The sequence below is a fragment of the Elgaria multicarinata genome, chromosome 20 (genome assembly GCF_023053635.1).
Source record: "Elgaria multicarinata webbii isolate HBS135686 ecotype San Diego chromosome 20, rElgMul1.1.pri, whole genome shotgun sequence".
Lineage (NCBI taxonomy): Eukaryota > Metazoa > Chordata > Lepidosauria > Squamata > Anguidae > Elgaria > Elgaria multicarinata.
In genome coordinates, this window is record NC_086190.1 from 583,299 (window position 1) to 597,751 (window position 14,453).

Below are 14,453 nucleotides of genomic sequence, written 5' to 3' on the forward strand. Positions count from 1 at the left end.
AGGGTTAGCTTCCGGGTTAGGTTCCAGGTTAGGTTCTGGGTTAGGTTCCGGGTTATGTTCCGGGTTAGGGTTAGGTTCCGGGTTAGGGTTAGGGTTAGGGTTAGGTGCCCCAACTTGTCATGTGTATTTGGTGAGTTTGGTTCACTTTCCTCATTGGGAAGTTGCCGCAAGGGCCAATTTGCGCAATACGCGTTTTTGCCCAGAACGGGTATCTGAACATGGTTTTGGGGCAACTTTTGGAGCTTTCTCTTTTTGTCCTACCTTGTCATGTGCATCTGGTGAGGTTGGTTCACTTACCTCATTGGGAAGTTGCCGTTACGGCCCATTTTCGCAATACACGTTTTCCTCAAGAACGGGTATTATAATGTGTTTTTAGGCAACTTTTGGAGCTTTCTATATTTGTCCTACCTTGTCATGTGCATCTGGTGAGTTTGGTTCACTTACCACATTGGGAAGGTGCTGTTATGGCTCATTTTCGCAATACATGTTTTCTGCCGGAAAGGGTATCTGAACGTGGTTTGGGGGCAACTTTTGGAGCTTTCTGTATTTGTCCCCTCCGCAAGAACGGGTGTTAGAACGTGCGCAATACGCATTTTTGCCGAGAACGGGTTTCTGAACGTGGTTTGGGGGCAACTTTTGGAGCTTTCTATATTTGTCCCTTCCTCAAGAACGGGTGTTAGAACGTTTTTTTGGTGCAACTTTTGAAGCTGTCTATATTTGCCCAACCTAGTTATGTGCATCTGCTGAGTTTGGTTCCGGGTTAGGTTCCGGGTTAGGGTTAGGTTCCGGGTTCGGTTCCGGGTTAGGGTTAGGTTACGGTTTAGGGTTAGGTTGCGGGTTAGGGTTAGGTTCCGGGTTAGGGTTGGGTTAGGTTAAGGGTTAGGGTTAGGGTTAGGGTTAGGTTACAGGTTAGGGTAATGTTCCGGGTTAGGGTTGGGTTAGGTTCCGGGTTAGGGTTAGGGTTAGGGTTAGGTTCCGGGTTAGGGTTAGGTTCCGGGTTAGGGTTAGGTTCCGGGTTAGGGTTAGGATTAGGTTCCGGGTTAGGGTTTGGGTTAGGGTCCGGGTTAGGGTCCGGGTTACGGTCCGGGTTAGGGTCCGGGTTAGGTTCTGGGTTAAGGTTAGGTTCCGGGTTTGGGTTAGGTTTAGGTTCCGGGTTAGGGTTTGGTTCCGGGTTAGGGTTAAGTTCCATGTTATTGTTAGGGTTAGGTACCGAGTTAGGGTTCCTTTTAGGTTCCGGGTTAGGGTAAGGTTCCGGGTTAGGTTTAGGTTCCGGGTTAGGGTTAGGGTTAGTTTCCGGGTTAGGGTTAGGTTCTGGGTTAGGGTTAGATTACGGGTTAGGGTTACGGTTAGGTTCCAGGTTAGGGTTAGTTTCCGGGTTAGGGTTTGGTTCCGGGTTTGGTTCCGGTTTAGGTTCCGTTTTAGTTTCCGGGTTAGGGTCCGGGTTAGGGTCCCGGTTAGGGTTATGTTCCGGGTTAGGGTTAGGTTCCGGGTTAGGGTTAGGTTCTGGGTTATGGTTAGGTTAGGGTAGGGTTAGGTTCCGGGTTTGGGTTAGGTTCCGGGTTAGTTTCTGGGTTAGGTTCCGGGTTAGGGTTACTGTTAGGTTCCGGGTTAGGGTTCGGTTCCGGGTTAGGGTTAGGTTCCAGGTTAGGGTTAGGTTCCGGGTTAGGGTTAGGGTTAGTGTTAGGTTCAGGTTAGGTTCCGGGTTAGGTTCCGGGTTAGGTTCAGGGTTAGGGTTAGGGTTAGGGTTAGGGTTAGGATTAGGGTTAAGGTTAGGGTTAGGGTTAAGGTTAGGGTTAGGGTTAGGGTTAGGTTCCGGGTTAGGTTCCGGGTTAGGTTCCGGGTTAGGTTCTTGGTTAGGGTTAGGTCCCGGGTTAGGGTTAGGTTCCGGGTTAGGGTTAGGGTTAGGTTCCGGGTTAGGGTTAGGTTCCGTTTTAGGGTTAGGTTCGGGGTTAGGGTTAGGTTTAGGGGGTGGGTTAGGGTCCAGATTAGGGTTAGGGTAAGGGTTAGGTTCCAGGTTAGGGTTAGGTTCCGGGTTAGGGTTAGGTTCCGGGTTAGGGTTAGGTTCCCGTTAGGGTTAGGGTTAGGGTTAGGGTTAGGGTTAGGGTTAGGGTTAGGGTTAGGGTTAGGGTTAGGGTTAGGGTTAGGGTTAGGGTTAGGGTTAGGTTCCGGGTTAGGTTTTGGTTCCGGGTTAGGTTCCAGGTAGGTTCCGGGTTAGGGTTAGGTTCCGGGTTAGATTCTGGGTTAGGTTATGGGTTAGGTTCCAGGTTAGGTTCCCGGTTAGGTTCCGGGTTAGGTTCCGGGTTAGGGTTAGGTTCTGGGTAATGGCTAGGTTCCGGGTTAGGGTTAGGTTCCAGGTTAGGGTTAGGTTCCGGGTTAGGGATAGGGTTAGGGTTAGGGTTAGGGTTATGGTTAGGTTCCGGGTTAGGGTTAGGTTCCGTTTTAGGGTTAGGTTCGGGGTTAGGGTTAGGTTTAGGGGGTGGGTTAGGGTCCAGGATAGGGTTAGTGTTAGGTTTAGGTTCCAGGTTAGTGTTAGGTTCCGGGTTAGGTTTAGGTTCCTGGTTAGGGTTAGGTTCCCATTATGGTTAGGGTTAGGTTCCGAGTTAGGGTTATGTTCCGGGTTATGGTTAGGTTCTGGGTTAGGGTTAGGTTCCGGGTTAGGTTCCGGGCTAGATTTTGGTTCCGGGTTAGGTTCCAGGTAGGTTCCGGGTTAGGGTTAGGTTCCGGGTTAGATTCTGGGTTAGGTTATGGGTTAGGTTCCAGGTTATGTTCCCGGTTACGTTCCGGGTTAGGTTCCGGGTTAGGGTTAGGTTCTGGGTTATGGTTAGGTTCCGGGTTAGGGTTAGGTTCCAGGTTAGGGTTAGGTTACGGGTTAGGGTTAGGGTTAGGGTTAGGTTCCGGGTTAGGTTCTGGGTTAAGATCGGATTATGGTTAGGTTCCGGGTTAGGGTTAGGGTTAGGGTTAGAGTTAGGGTTAGGATTAGGGTTAGGTTTAGGGTTAGGGTTAGGGTTAGGGTTAGGGTTCGGGGTAGGGGTAGGGTTAGGGTGAGGGTTAGGGTTAGGGTTAGGGTTAGGGTTAGGGTTAGGGTTAGGGTTAGGGTTAGGGTTAGGGTTAGGGTTGTGCTCGCTTCGGCAGCACATATACTAAAATTGGAACGATACAGAGAAGATTAGAATGGCCCCTGCGCATCTGGATAGATTGGTTCATTTACCGCATTTGGAAGCTGCCGTTACGGCCCGTTCTGCGGAATACGAATTTTTGCCGGAATGGGACTCTGAACGTCGTTTCGGGGCAACTTATGGAGCTTTATATATTTGCCCACCTTGTCATGTGCATCTGGTGAGTTTAGTTCACTTACGTCATTGGGAAGTTGCCGTTACTGCCCAATTTGCACAATACGAGTTTTTGCCCATAAAGGGCATCTGAACGTGGTTTTGGGGCAACTTTTGGAGCTTTCTATATTTGTTCTACCTTGTCATGTGCATCTGGTGAGTTTGGTTCACTTCCCTCATTGGGAAGTTGCTGATACGGCCCAATTTGAGCAATACGCGTTTTTGCCCAAAACGGGTATCTGAACGTGGTTTCGGGGTAACTTTTGGAGCTTTCTATATTTGCCCCACCCAGTTATGTGCATATGGTGTGTTTGGTTCACTTCTCTCGTTGGGAAGGTGCCGTTACGGCCCATTTGCACAATACGCGTTTTTGCAAGGAACGGGTAACTGAATGTAGTTTTCGGGCCACTTTTGGAGCTGTCTATATTTGTACCAACTTGTCATGTGCATTTGGTGAGTTTGGTTCACTTACCTCTTTGGGAAGTTGCCGTTACGTACCGTTTTTCGCAATACTCGTTTTTGCCAGGAACGGGTATCTGAACTTGGTTTTTCGGCAACTTTTGGAGCTTTCTATATTTGTCCCACCTTGTCATGTGCCTCTGGTGAGTTTGGTTCACTTTCCTCATTGGGAAGCTGCTTTTACGGCCCAATTTGAGCAATATGCGTTTTTGCCAAGAACGGGTATCTAAACGTTGTTTTGGGGGAACTTTTGGAGCTGTCTATATTTGTCCCAACTTGTCATGTGCATCTGGATAGTTTGGTTCACTTACCTCATTGGGAAGGTGCCGTTACGGTCCACTTTCGCAATACGCATTTTCTGCAAAAACGGGTATTAGAACGTGGTTTTGGGGCAACTTTTGGAGCTATCTATATTTGTCCCAACTTGTCATTTGCATCTGGATAGTTTGTTTCACTTACCACATTGGGAAGCTAATGTTAATGCCCAATTTGCGCAATACGCGTTTTTTCCCAGAACGGGTATCTGAATGTGGTTTTGGGGCAACTTTTGGAGCTTTCTATATTTGTCCTCCCTTGTCATGTGCATTTGGTGATTTTGGTTCACTTCCCTTATTGGGAAGGTGCCGTTAAGGCCCATTTTGCGTAATACGCGTTTTTGCCGGTATGGGTAACTGAACGTGGTTTTGGGGCAACTTTTGGAGCTTTCTATATTTGTCCTACCTTGTCATGTGCATCTGGTGAGTTTGATTCACTTACCACATTGGGAAGGTGCCGTTATGGCTCATTTTCGCAATACTGTATTTGTCCCCTCCGCAAGAACGGGTATTAGAACGTGCGCAATACGCATTTTTGCCCAGAACTGGTTTCTGAACGTGGTTTGGGGGCAACTTTTGGAGCTTTCTATATTTGTCCCTTCCGCAAGAACTGGTGTTAGAACGTTGTTTTGGTGCAACTTTTGGAGCTGTCTATATTTGCCCAACCTAGTTATGTGCATCTGGTGAGTTTGGTTCCGGGTTAGGTTCCGGGTTAGGGTTAGGTTCCGGGTTCGATTCCGGGTTAGGATTAGGTTCCGGGTTAGCATTAGGTTGCGGGTTACGGTTAGGTTCCGGGTTATGGTTAGGGTTAGGTTCCGTGTTAGGGTTAGGGTTAGGGTTAGGTTCCGGGTTAGGGTAAGGTTCCGGGTTAGGGTTAAGTTCCGGGTTAGGGTTCGGGTTAGGTTCCGACTTAGGGTTAGGGTTAGGTTCCGGCTTAGGGTTAGGTTCCGGGTTAGTGTTAGGTTCCGGGTTAGGGTTAGGTTCCGGGTTAGGTTCCGGGTTAGGGTCTGGGTTAGGGTCCCGGTTAGGGTCCGGGTTAGGGTCCGGGTTAAGGTTAGGTTCCGGGTTAGGGTTAGGGTTAGGTTCCGGGTTAGGGTTAGGTTCCGCGTTAGGGTTAGGTTCCGGGTTATTGTTAGGGTTAGGTTCCGGGTTAGGGTTACTGTTAGGTTCCGGGTTAGGGTAAGGTTCCGGGTTAGGGTTAGGTTCCTTTTTAGGGTTAGGGTTAGTTTCCGGGTTAGGGTTAGGTTCTGGGTTAGGGTTAGGGTTAGGTTCTAGCGTAGAAGCAGTAGCGGATTGGCCTGCTCCGCCTTACCCAGAGGCGGATTAGGAGCGGACCGCAGACCCCCTAGAAGCAAGGCAAAGAGAAGCGCCCATTTTTCGGAGCTCCTAGTTCAGTCGGAGCGCTCCGGTCGCCATCTTGAAAACATTTCGCCATAGGATTGCATTGCGGCAAATAATCGCGCATAACTACGTTGTTTTTGAAGCTATCGTTCTGAAAATTCTTGTGCTCAGAGAGTCGTGGATGGGGGTCATTTTGAGACCACTCTCACCTCTCTGCGTTGTCTGGGTCGCGTGCTATATTTTTGTGAAAATCGGGTCAACCGCACGGCTCAAACGGCGTTTTCGGCTTTTCGCCCATAGGATTGCATTGAGGGAAAGAATCGGGGATAACTGGGGGGGGTTTAAGCTATCATTCTGAAAATTCTTGTGCACAGAGAGTCATGGATGGGGGTCATTTTGAGACCACTCTCAACTTTCTGCATCGTACGGGTCGCGGGCTATATTTTTGTGAAAATCGGGTCAACCGCGCGGCTCTAACGGCGTTTTCGGCTTTTCGCCCATAGGATTGCATTGAGGGAAAGAATCGGGGATAACTGGGGGGGGGGTTTAAGCTATCGTTCTGAAAATTCTTGTGCACAGAGAGTCGTGGATGGGGGTCATTTTGAGACCACTCTCAACTTTCTGCATCGTACGGGTCGCGGGCTAGAAGTTTTTAAAAAATCGGCGGGAAAAATACCTTTTTCAAAGGGCTGAGGGGCAGAGTCAGCTCCCGGTCATGATGATCCCAAAGTTGGAGGAGGGCATAGGCAAAACAGGTAACTTGGGATTCTGGAAAACTTCTCTTTCTTCATCTGAACGGGCTTTTCCCCGTGTTTTTTAACACAGTAGCCCCACCAAATGCACAAACACAACCTGAAATCATATACTAAGCCAAGAATAAGAGATAGAAACACAGCACTGCTCCCCACCCTAACCTTGGTGAACAACTGAATAGATGTGGTGCAAGGGGATGAGCTCCCCTAGGGCATCTCATCGTGGACGTGCCCCCACTCTCTCCTGCACTGGAAGGCCATTAGAGCCTTCCAAAGAGAGTAAAACGGTGGAGCAATGCCTATCATGAGTTGAAGTGAATGCTCACTTTTCAGTGGTGGAGCAATGCCTGTTCTGAGTCGAAGTGAGCGTTTTACTTCTTCTCAGAGCTGTTGGTGGCTGTCAGTGTCTTGAACTGGCAGCTACTTCCCCCTCCCCAGGGCAAGTCCCCCTATTGCTGGTAAAAGACAGATATAGCGTTTTTTTAAAAATTCTTCTTGCTGTTTATTCAGCAACACTGCTGCTTTTAATTCCACCCCTCCTTTGTTTATTGATTGATTTATTCCATTTTATATGCATTACTGGCTTATCCTTGGCTCACTTCCTTATGCCCCCAGAAATGCCAGCTGCATGCCTGCCTGCCTTCCCTCCCTCCTCCCCTGCCCACTTCGCAGGGATGTTGTGTGTGGGGTGCCCGATTTTCAAAAATTCGCCAAAAATCAGGGGATGATGGGATTGCTTTGAAACTTGGCATGCGTGTGTATATCCCCATGAGGTGTCATGGTGCCAAACATGAGGTTTCTAACTTGAACAGAAAAAAAGTTGTATAATTTTTTAGCTTTCAATGCAAGCCTATGGGGGGGGGAAACGGAGATCCGGATCCAGATCCGGAGCTCCGGGCGGAGCGGAGCGGAAGTGGGCGGAGCGGGGGAGGGGCGGAGCGGTCCGATCCGGAAAATGGCGGATCTGCAAATGAAGCGGAGCGGGGGGTCCGTGCACACCCCTATAGGGTTCCAGGTTAGGGTTAGTTTCCGGTTTAGGGTCCGGGTTAGGTTCCGGGTTAGGGTTAGGTTCCGGGTTAGGGTTAGGTTCCGGGTTAGGGTTAGGTTCCGGTTTAGGGTTAGGGTCCGGGTTAGGGTCCGGGTTAGGTTCCGGGTTAGGTTCTGGGTTAGGGTGCGGGTTAGGGTTAGGTTCCGGGAAAGGGTTAGGGTAAGGGTTAGGTTCCAGGTTACGTTCCGGGTTAGTGTTAGGGTTAGGTTCCGGGTTAGAGTTAGGTTCCGGGTTAGGGTTAGGTTCCGGGTTATTGTTAGGGTTATGTTCTGGGTTAGGGGTACTGTTAGGTTCCGGGTTAGGGTTAGGTTCCGGGTTAGGGATAGTGTTAGTTTCTGGGTTAGGGTTAGGTTCCGGGTTAGGGTTAGGTTCCGGGTTAGGGTTAGATTCCGGGTTAGGGTTAGGGTTGGGTTCCGGGTTAGGGTTAGGTTCCGGGTTAGGGTTAGGTTCCGGGTTAGGGTTAGGGTTAGGGTTAGGTTCCGGGTTATGGTTAGGTTAGGGTTAGGGTTAGGATCCGGGTTAGGGTTAGGTTCCGGGTTAGGTTCCGGGTTAGGTTCCGGGTTAGGTTCCGGGTTAGGTTCCGGGTTAGGGTGCGGGTTAGGGTTAGGTTCCGGGATAGGGTTAGGGTAAAGGTTAGGTTCCGGGTTAGGTTCCGGGTTAGTGTTAGGGTTAGGTTCCGGGTTAGGGTTAGGTTCCGGGTTAGGGTTAGGTTCCGGGTTATTGTTAGGGTTATGTTCTGGGTTAGGGTTACTGTTAGGTTCCGGGTTAGGGTTAGGTTCCGGGTTAGGGTTAGTGTTAGTTTCTGAGTTAGGGTTAGGTTCCGGGTTAGGGTTAGGTTCTGGGTTAGGGTTAGATTCCGGGATAGGGTTAGGGTTGGGTTCCGGGTTAGGGTTAGGTTCCGGGTTAGAGTTAGGGTTTGGTTCTGGGTTAGGGTTACTGTTAGGTTCCGGGTTAGGGTTAGGTTCCGGGTTAGGGTTAGGTCACGGGTTAGGGTTAGGGTTAGGTTCCGGGTTAGGGTTAGGTTCCGGGTTAGGGTTAGGTTCCGGGTTAGGGTTTGGGTTAGGTTCCGGGTTAGGCTTAGGTTCCGGGTTAGGGTTAGGTTCCGGGTTAGGGTTACGTTCCGGGTTAGGGTTAGGTTCCGGGTTAGGGTTAGTTTCAGGGTTAGGGTTAGGTTCCGGGTTAGGTTTCAGGTTAGGTTCCGTGTTAGGTTCTGGGTTCGGTTCCAGGTTAGGTTCCCGGTTAGGTTCCAGGTTAAGGTTAGGTTCTGGGTTAGGGTTAGGGTTCGGGTTTGCTTCCGGGTTAGGTTCCAGGTTAGGTTCCGGGTTAGGTTCCGGGTTAGTTTCCGGGTTAGGGTTAGGTTCCATTTTAGGGTTAGGGTTAGGGTTAGGGTTAGGGTTAGCGTTAGGGTTAGGTTCCGGGTAAGGGTTAGGTTCCGGGTTAGGGTTAGGGTTAGGTTCCGGGTTAAGGTTAGGTTCCGGGTTAGGGTTAGGTTCTGGTTAAGGGTTAGGTTCTGGGTTAGGGTTAGGTTCCGGGTTAGGGTTAGGTTCCAGGTTAGGTTCCGGGTTAGGTTCTGGGTTAGGTTCCGGGTTATGTTCCGGGTTTGGTTCCAGGATAGGGTTAGGTTCCGGGTTAGGGTTAGGTTCCAGGTTAGGGTTAGGTTCCGGGTTAGGGTTAGGGTTAGGGTTAGCTTCCGGGTTAGGTTCCAGGTTAGGTTCTGGGTTAGGTTCCGGGTTATGTTCCGGGTTAGGGTTAGGTTCCGGGTTAGGGTTAGGGTTAGGGTTAGGTGCCCCAACTTGTCATGTGTATTTGGTGAGTTTGGTTCACTTTCCTCATTGGGAAGTTGCCGCAAGGGCCAATTTGCGCAATACGCGTTTTTGCCAAGAACGGGTATCTGAACGTGGTTTTGGGGCAACTTTTGGAGCTTTCTCTTTTTGTCCTACCTTGTCATGTGCATTTGGTGAGTTTGGTTCACTTACCTCATTGGGAAGGTGCCATTACGGCTCATTTTGCACAATACGCGTTTTTGCTAGGAACGGGTAACTGAACGTGGTTTGGGGGCAACTTTTGGATATTTCTATATTTGTCCTACCTTGTCATGTGCATCTGGTGAGTTTGGTTCACTTACCTCATTGGGAAGGTGCCGTTACGGACCATTTTCGCAATACACGTTTTCTGCCGGAAAGGGTATCTGAACGTTGTTTGGCGGTAACTTTTGGAGCTTTCTATATTTGTCCCAACTTGTCATGTGCATCTGGATAGTTTGGTTCACTTACCTCATTGGGAAGCTGCCGTTACGGCCCATTTTGCACAATACGCGTTTTTTCCAGGAACGGGTTACTGAACGTGGTTTTGGGGCAACTTTAGGAGCTGTGTATATTTGTCCCAACTTATCATGTGCATCTGGTGAGTTCGGTTCCGGGTTCGGTTCCGGGTTAGGGTTAGGTTCGGGGTCAGGGTTAGTTTCTGGGTTAGGGTTAGGTTCCGGGTTAGTGTTAGGTTCCGGGTTAGGGTTAGGGTTAGGTTCCGGGTTAGGGTTAGGGTTATGGTTATGTACCGGGTTAGGGTTAGGTTCCGGGTTAGGGTTCGGTTCCGGGTTAGGTTCCGGGTTAGCGTCCGGGTTAGGTTCCGGGTTAGGGTTAGGTTCCAGGTTAGGGTTAGGGTTAGGTTCCTGGTTAGGGTTAGGTTCCGGGTTAGGGTTACTGTTAGGTTCAGGGTTAGGGTTAGGTTCCAGGTTAGGGTTAGGTCACGGGTTAGGGTTAGGGTTGGGTTCCACGTTAGGGTTTGGTTCCGGGTTAGGGTTAGGTTCCGGGTTAGGGTTAGGGTTAAGTTCCGGGATAGGGTTAGGTTCCGGGTTAGGGTTAGGTTCCGGGTTAGGGTTAGGTTCCGGGTTAGGTTCCGCGTAGGTTCCGGGTTAGGGTTAGGTTCCGGGTTAGGTTCCGGGTTAGGTTCCGGGTTAGCATCCAGGTTAGCGTCCGGGTTAGGTTCCGGGTTAGGGTTAGGTTCCTGGTTAGGGTTAGGGTTAGGTTCCGGGTTAGGGTTAGGTTCCGGGTTAGGGTTACTGTTAAGTTCCGGGTTAGGGTTAGGTTCCGGGTTAGGGTTAGGTCACGGGTTAGGGTTAGGGTTGGGTTCCACGTTAGGGTTAGGTTCCGGGTTAGGGTTAGGTTCCGGATTAGGGTTAGGGTTAGGTTCCTGGGTTAGGGTTAGGTTCTGGGTTAGGGTTAGGTTCCGGGTTAGGGTTAGGGTTAGGGTTAACTTCCGGGTTAGGTTCCGGGTTAGGTTCTGGTTTAGGTTCCGGGTTAGGTTCCGGGTTAGGGTTAGGTTCTGGGTTAGGGTTAGGTTCCCGGTTAGGTTCCGGGTCCTACCTTGTCATGTGCATCTGGAGAGTTTGGTTCACTTACCTTATTGGGAAGTTGCCGTTACGTCCCAATTTGCGCAATACGTGTTTTTGCCCAGAACGGGTATCTGAACGTGGTTTCGGGGTAACTTTTGGAGCTTTCTATATTTGCCCCACCCAGTTATGTGCATATGGTGAGTTTGGTTCACTTCCCTTATTGGAAAGGTGCCGTTACGGCCCATTTTGTGCAATACGCGTTTTTGCCAGGAACGGGTAACTAAACGTAGTTTTCGGGCAACTTTTGGAGCTGTCTATATTTGTCCCAACTTGTCATGTGCATCTGGTGAGTTTGGTTCACTTACCTCATTGGGAAGTTGCCGTTACGTCCCGTTTTGCGCAATACGCGTTTTTGCCAGGAACTGGTATCTGAACTTTGTTTTGGGGCAACTTTAGGAGCTGTGTATATTTGTCCCAACTTGTTATGTGCATCTGGTGAGTTTGGTTCCGGGTTAGGTTCCGGGTTAGGGTAAGGTTCCGGGTTAGGTTCCGGGTTAGGGTTAGGGTTAGGGTTAGGGTTAGGGTTAGGGTTAGGGTTAGCTTCCGGGTTAGGGTTAGGGTTAGGGTTAGGTTCCGGGTTAGGGTACGGTTCCGGGTTAGGGTTAGGTTCCGGGTTAGGGTTAGGGTTAGGTTCCGGGTTATGTTCCGGTTTAGGTTGCGGGTTAGGGTTAGGTTCCGGGATAGGGTTAGGGTTAGGGTTAGGTTCCGGGTTAGTTTCCGGGTTAGGTTCCGGGTTAGGGTTAGGTTCCGGGTTAGGGTTAAGTTCCGGGTTAGGGTTAGGGTTAGGTTCCAGGTTAGTTTCCGGGTTAGGTTCTGGGTTAGGGTTAGGTTCTGGGTTAGGGTTAGGGTTAGGTTCCGGGTTAGGGTTAGGTTCCCGTTTAGGGTTAGGTTGGGGGTTAGGGTTAGGTTTAGGGGTTGGGTTAGGGTCCAGGTTAGGGTTAGGGTTGGGTTCCGGGTTAGGTTTAGGTTCCGGGTTAGGGTAAGGTTCCGGATTAGGGTTAGGGTTTGGTTCCGGGTTAGGGTTAGGGTAAGGGTTAGGGTTAGGTTCCGGGTTAGGGTTAGGTTCCGGGTTAGGGTTAGGGTTATGTTCCGGGTTAGGGCTGGGTTCCGAGTTAGGGTTAGGTTCCGGGTTAGAGTTAGGGTTAGGTTCCGCGTTAGGGTTAGGTTCCAGGTTAGGTTCCGGGTAGGTTCCGGGTTAGGGTTAGGTTCCGGGTTAGGTTCCGGGTTAGGTTCTGGGTTACGTTGCGGGTTAGGTTCCCGGTTAGGTTCCAGGTTAGGTTAGCGTTAGGGTTAGGGTTAGGGTTAGGTTCCGGGTTAGGTTCCGGGTTATGGTTAGGTTCCGGGTAAGGGTTAGGTTCCGGGTTAGTGTTAGGGTTAGGTTCCGGGTTATGTTCCGGTTTAGGTTGCGGGTTAGGGTTAGGTTCCGGGATATGGTTAGGGTTAGGGTTAGGTTCCGGGTTAGGTTCCGGGTTATGGTTAGGTTCCGGGTTAGGGTTAGGTTCCGGGTTAGGGTTAGAGTTAGGTTCCAGGTTAGTTTCCGGGTTAGGTTCTGGCTTAGGGTTAGGTTCTGGGTTAGGGTTAGGGTTAGGTTCCGGGTTAGGGTTAGGTTCCCGTTTAGGGTTAGGTTGGGGGTTAGGGTTAGGTTTTGGGATTGGGTTAGGGTCCAGGTTAGGGTTAGGGTTGGGTTCCGGGTTAGGGTTATGTTCCGGGTTAGAGTTAGGTTCCGGGTTAGGGTAAGGTTCCGGGTTAGGGTTAGGGTTAGGTTCCGGGTAACGGTTATGTTCCGGGTTAGGGTTACGTTCCGGATTAGGGTGAGGGTTCGGTTCCGGGTTAGGGTTAGGTTCCGGGTTAGGGTTAGGGTGAGGTTCCGGGTAAGGGTTAGGTTCCAGGTTAGGTTCCGGGTAGGTTCCGGGTTAGGGTTAGGTTCCAGGTTAGGTTCCTGGTTAGGTTCTGGGTTACATTCCGGATTAGGTTCCCTGTTAGGTTCCAGGTTAGGTTCCGGGTTAGGGTTATGTTCCGGGTTAGGTTTAAGTTCTGGGTTAGGGTTTGGTTCCAGTTTAGGGTTAGGGTCCGGGTTTGGGTTAGGGTTAGGGTTAGGTTCTGGGTTATGTTCCGGGTTAGGTTCCGGGTTAGGTTCCAGGTTAAGGTTAGGTTCTGGGTTAGGGTTAGGGTTCGTGTTTGCTACCGGGTTAGGTTCCAGGTTAGGTTCCGGGTTAGGTTCCGGGTTAGGTTCCGGGTTAGGGTTAGGTTCCATGTTAGGGTTAGGATTAGGGTTAGGGTTAGGGTTAGGGTTAGGTTCCGGGTAAGGGTTAGGTTCCGGGTTATGGTTAGGGTTAGGTTCCGGGTTAGGGTTAGGTTCCGGGTTAGGGTTAGGTTCTGGTTAAGGGTTAGGTTCTGGGTTAGGGTTAGGTTCCGGGTTAGGGTTAGGTTACAGGTTAGGTTCCGGGTTAGGTTCTGGGTTATGTTCCGGGTTTGGTTCCGGGATAGGGTTAGGTTCCGGGTTAGGGTTAGGTTCCAGGTTAGGGTTAGGTTCCGGGTTAGGGTTAGGGTTAGGGTTAGCTTCCGGGTTAGGTTCCAGGTTAGGTTCTGGGTTAGGTTCCGGGTTAGGTTCCGGGTTAGGGTTAGGTTCCGGGTTAGGGTTAGGGTTAGGTTCCGGGTTAAGTTTGGGTTAGGATAAGGTTCCGGGTTAGGGTTAGGGTTAGTGTTAGGGTTAGGGTTAGGGTTACGGTTAGGGTTAGGGTTAGGGTTAGGGTTAGGGTTAGGGTTAGGGTTAGGGTTAGGGTTAGGGTTAGGGTTAGGGTTAGGGTTAGGGTTAGGGTTAGGGTTAGGGTTACGGTTAGGGTTGTGCTCGCTTCGGCAGCACATATACTAAAATTGGAACGATACAGAGAAGATTAGCATGGACCCTGCGCATCTGGTGAGTTTTGTTCACTTCCCTTATTGGGAAGGTGCCATTACGGCTCATTTTGCAAAATACGCGTTTTTGCTAGGAACGGGTAACTGAACGTGGTTTGGGGGCAACTTTTGGATATTTCTATATTTGTCCTACCTTGTCATGTGCATCTGGTGAGTTTGGTTCACTTACCTCATTGGGAAGGTGCCGTTACGGCCCATTTTTGCAATACACGTTTTCTGCCGGAAAGGGTATCTGAATGTGTTTGGGGGCAACTTTTGGAGCTTTCTATATTTGTCCCAACTTGTCATGTGCATCTGGATAGTTTGGTTCACTTACCTCATTGGGAAGCTGCCGTTACGGCCCATTTTGCACAATACGCGTTTTTTCCAGGAACGGGTTACTGAACGTGGTTTTGGGGCAACTTTAGGAGCTGTGTATATTTGTCCCAACTTATGATGTGCATCTAGTGAGTTCGGTTCCGGGTTCGGTTCCGGGTTAGGGTTAGGTTCGGGGTCAGGGTTAGTTTCTGGGTTAGGGTTAAGTTCCGGGTTAGTGTTAGGTTCCGGGTTAGGGTTAGGGTTAGGTTCCGTGTTAGGGTTAGGGTTATGGTTAGGTACCGGGTTAGGGTTAGGTTCCGGGTGAGGGTTCGGTTCCGGGTTAGGTTCCGGGTTAGCGTCCGGGTTAGGTTCCGCGTTAGGGTTAGGTTCCAGGTTAGGGTTAGGGTTAGGTTCCGGGTTAGGGTTAGGTTCCGGGTTAGGGTTACTGTTAGGTTCCGGGTTAGGGTTAGGTTCCAGGTTAGGGTTAGGTCACAGGTTAGGGTTAGGGTTGGGTTCCACGTTAGGGTTTGGTTCCGGGTTAGGGTTAGGTTCCGGGTTAGGGTTAGGGTTAAGTTCCGGGATAGGGTTAGGTTCCGGGTTAGGGTT

General features: G+C 50.2%; 2 pseudogenes; both read left to right on the plus strand.

Moving 5' to 3' along the window:
• The first annotated feature begins 3,116 nt into the window (after window positions 1-3,116).
• LOC134411869 (U6 spliceosomal RNA) lies at window positions 3,117-3,185 on the plus strand (annotated as a pseudogene).
• Window positions 3,186-13,478: 10,293 nt separating this feature from the next.
• LOC134411864 (U6 spliceosomal RNA) lies at window positions 13,479-13,547 on the plus strand (annotated as a pseudogene).
• Window positions 13,548-14,453: the final 906 nt, after the last annotated feature.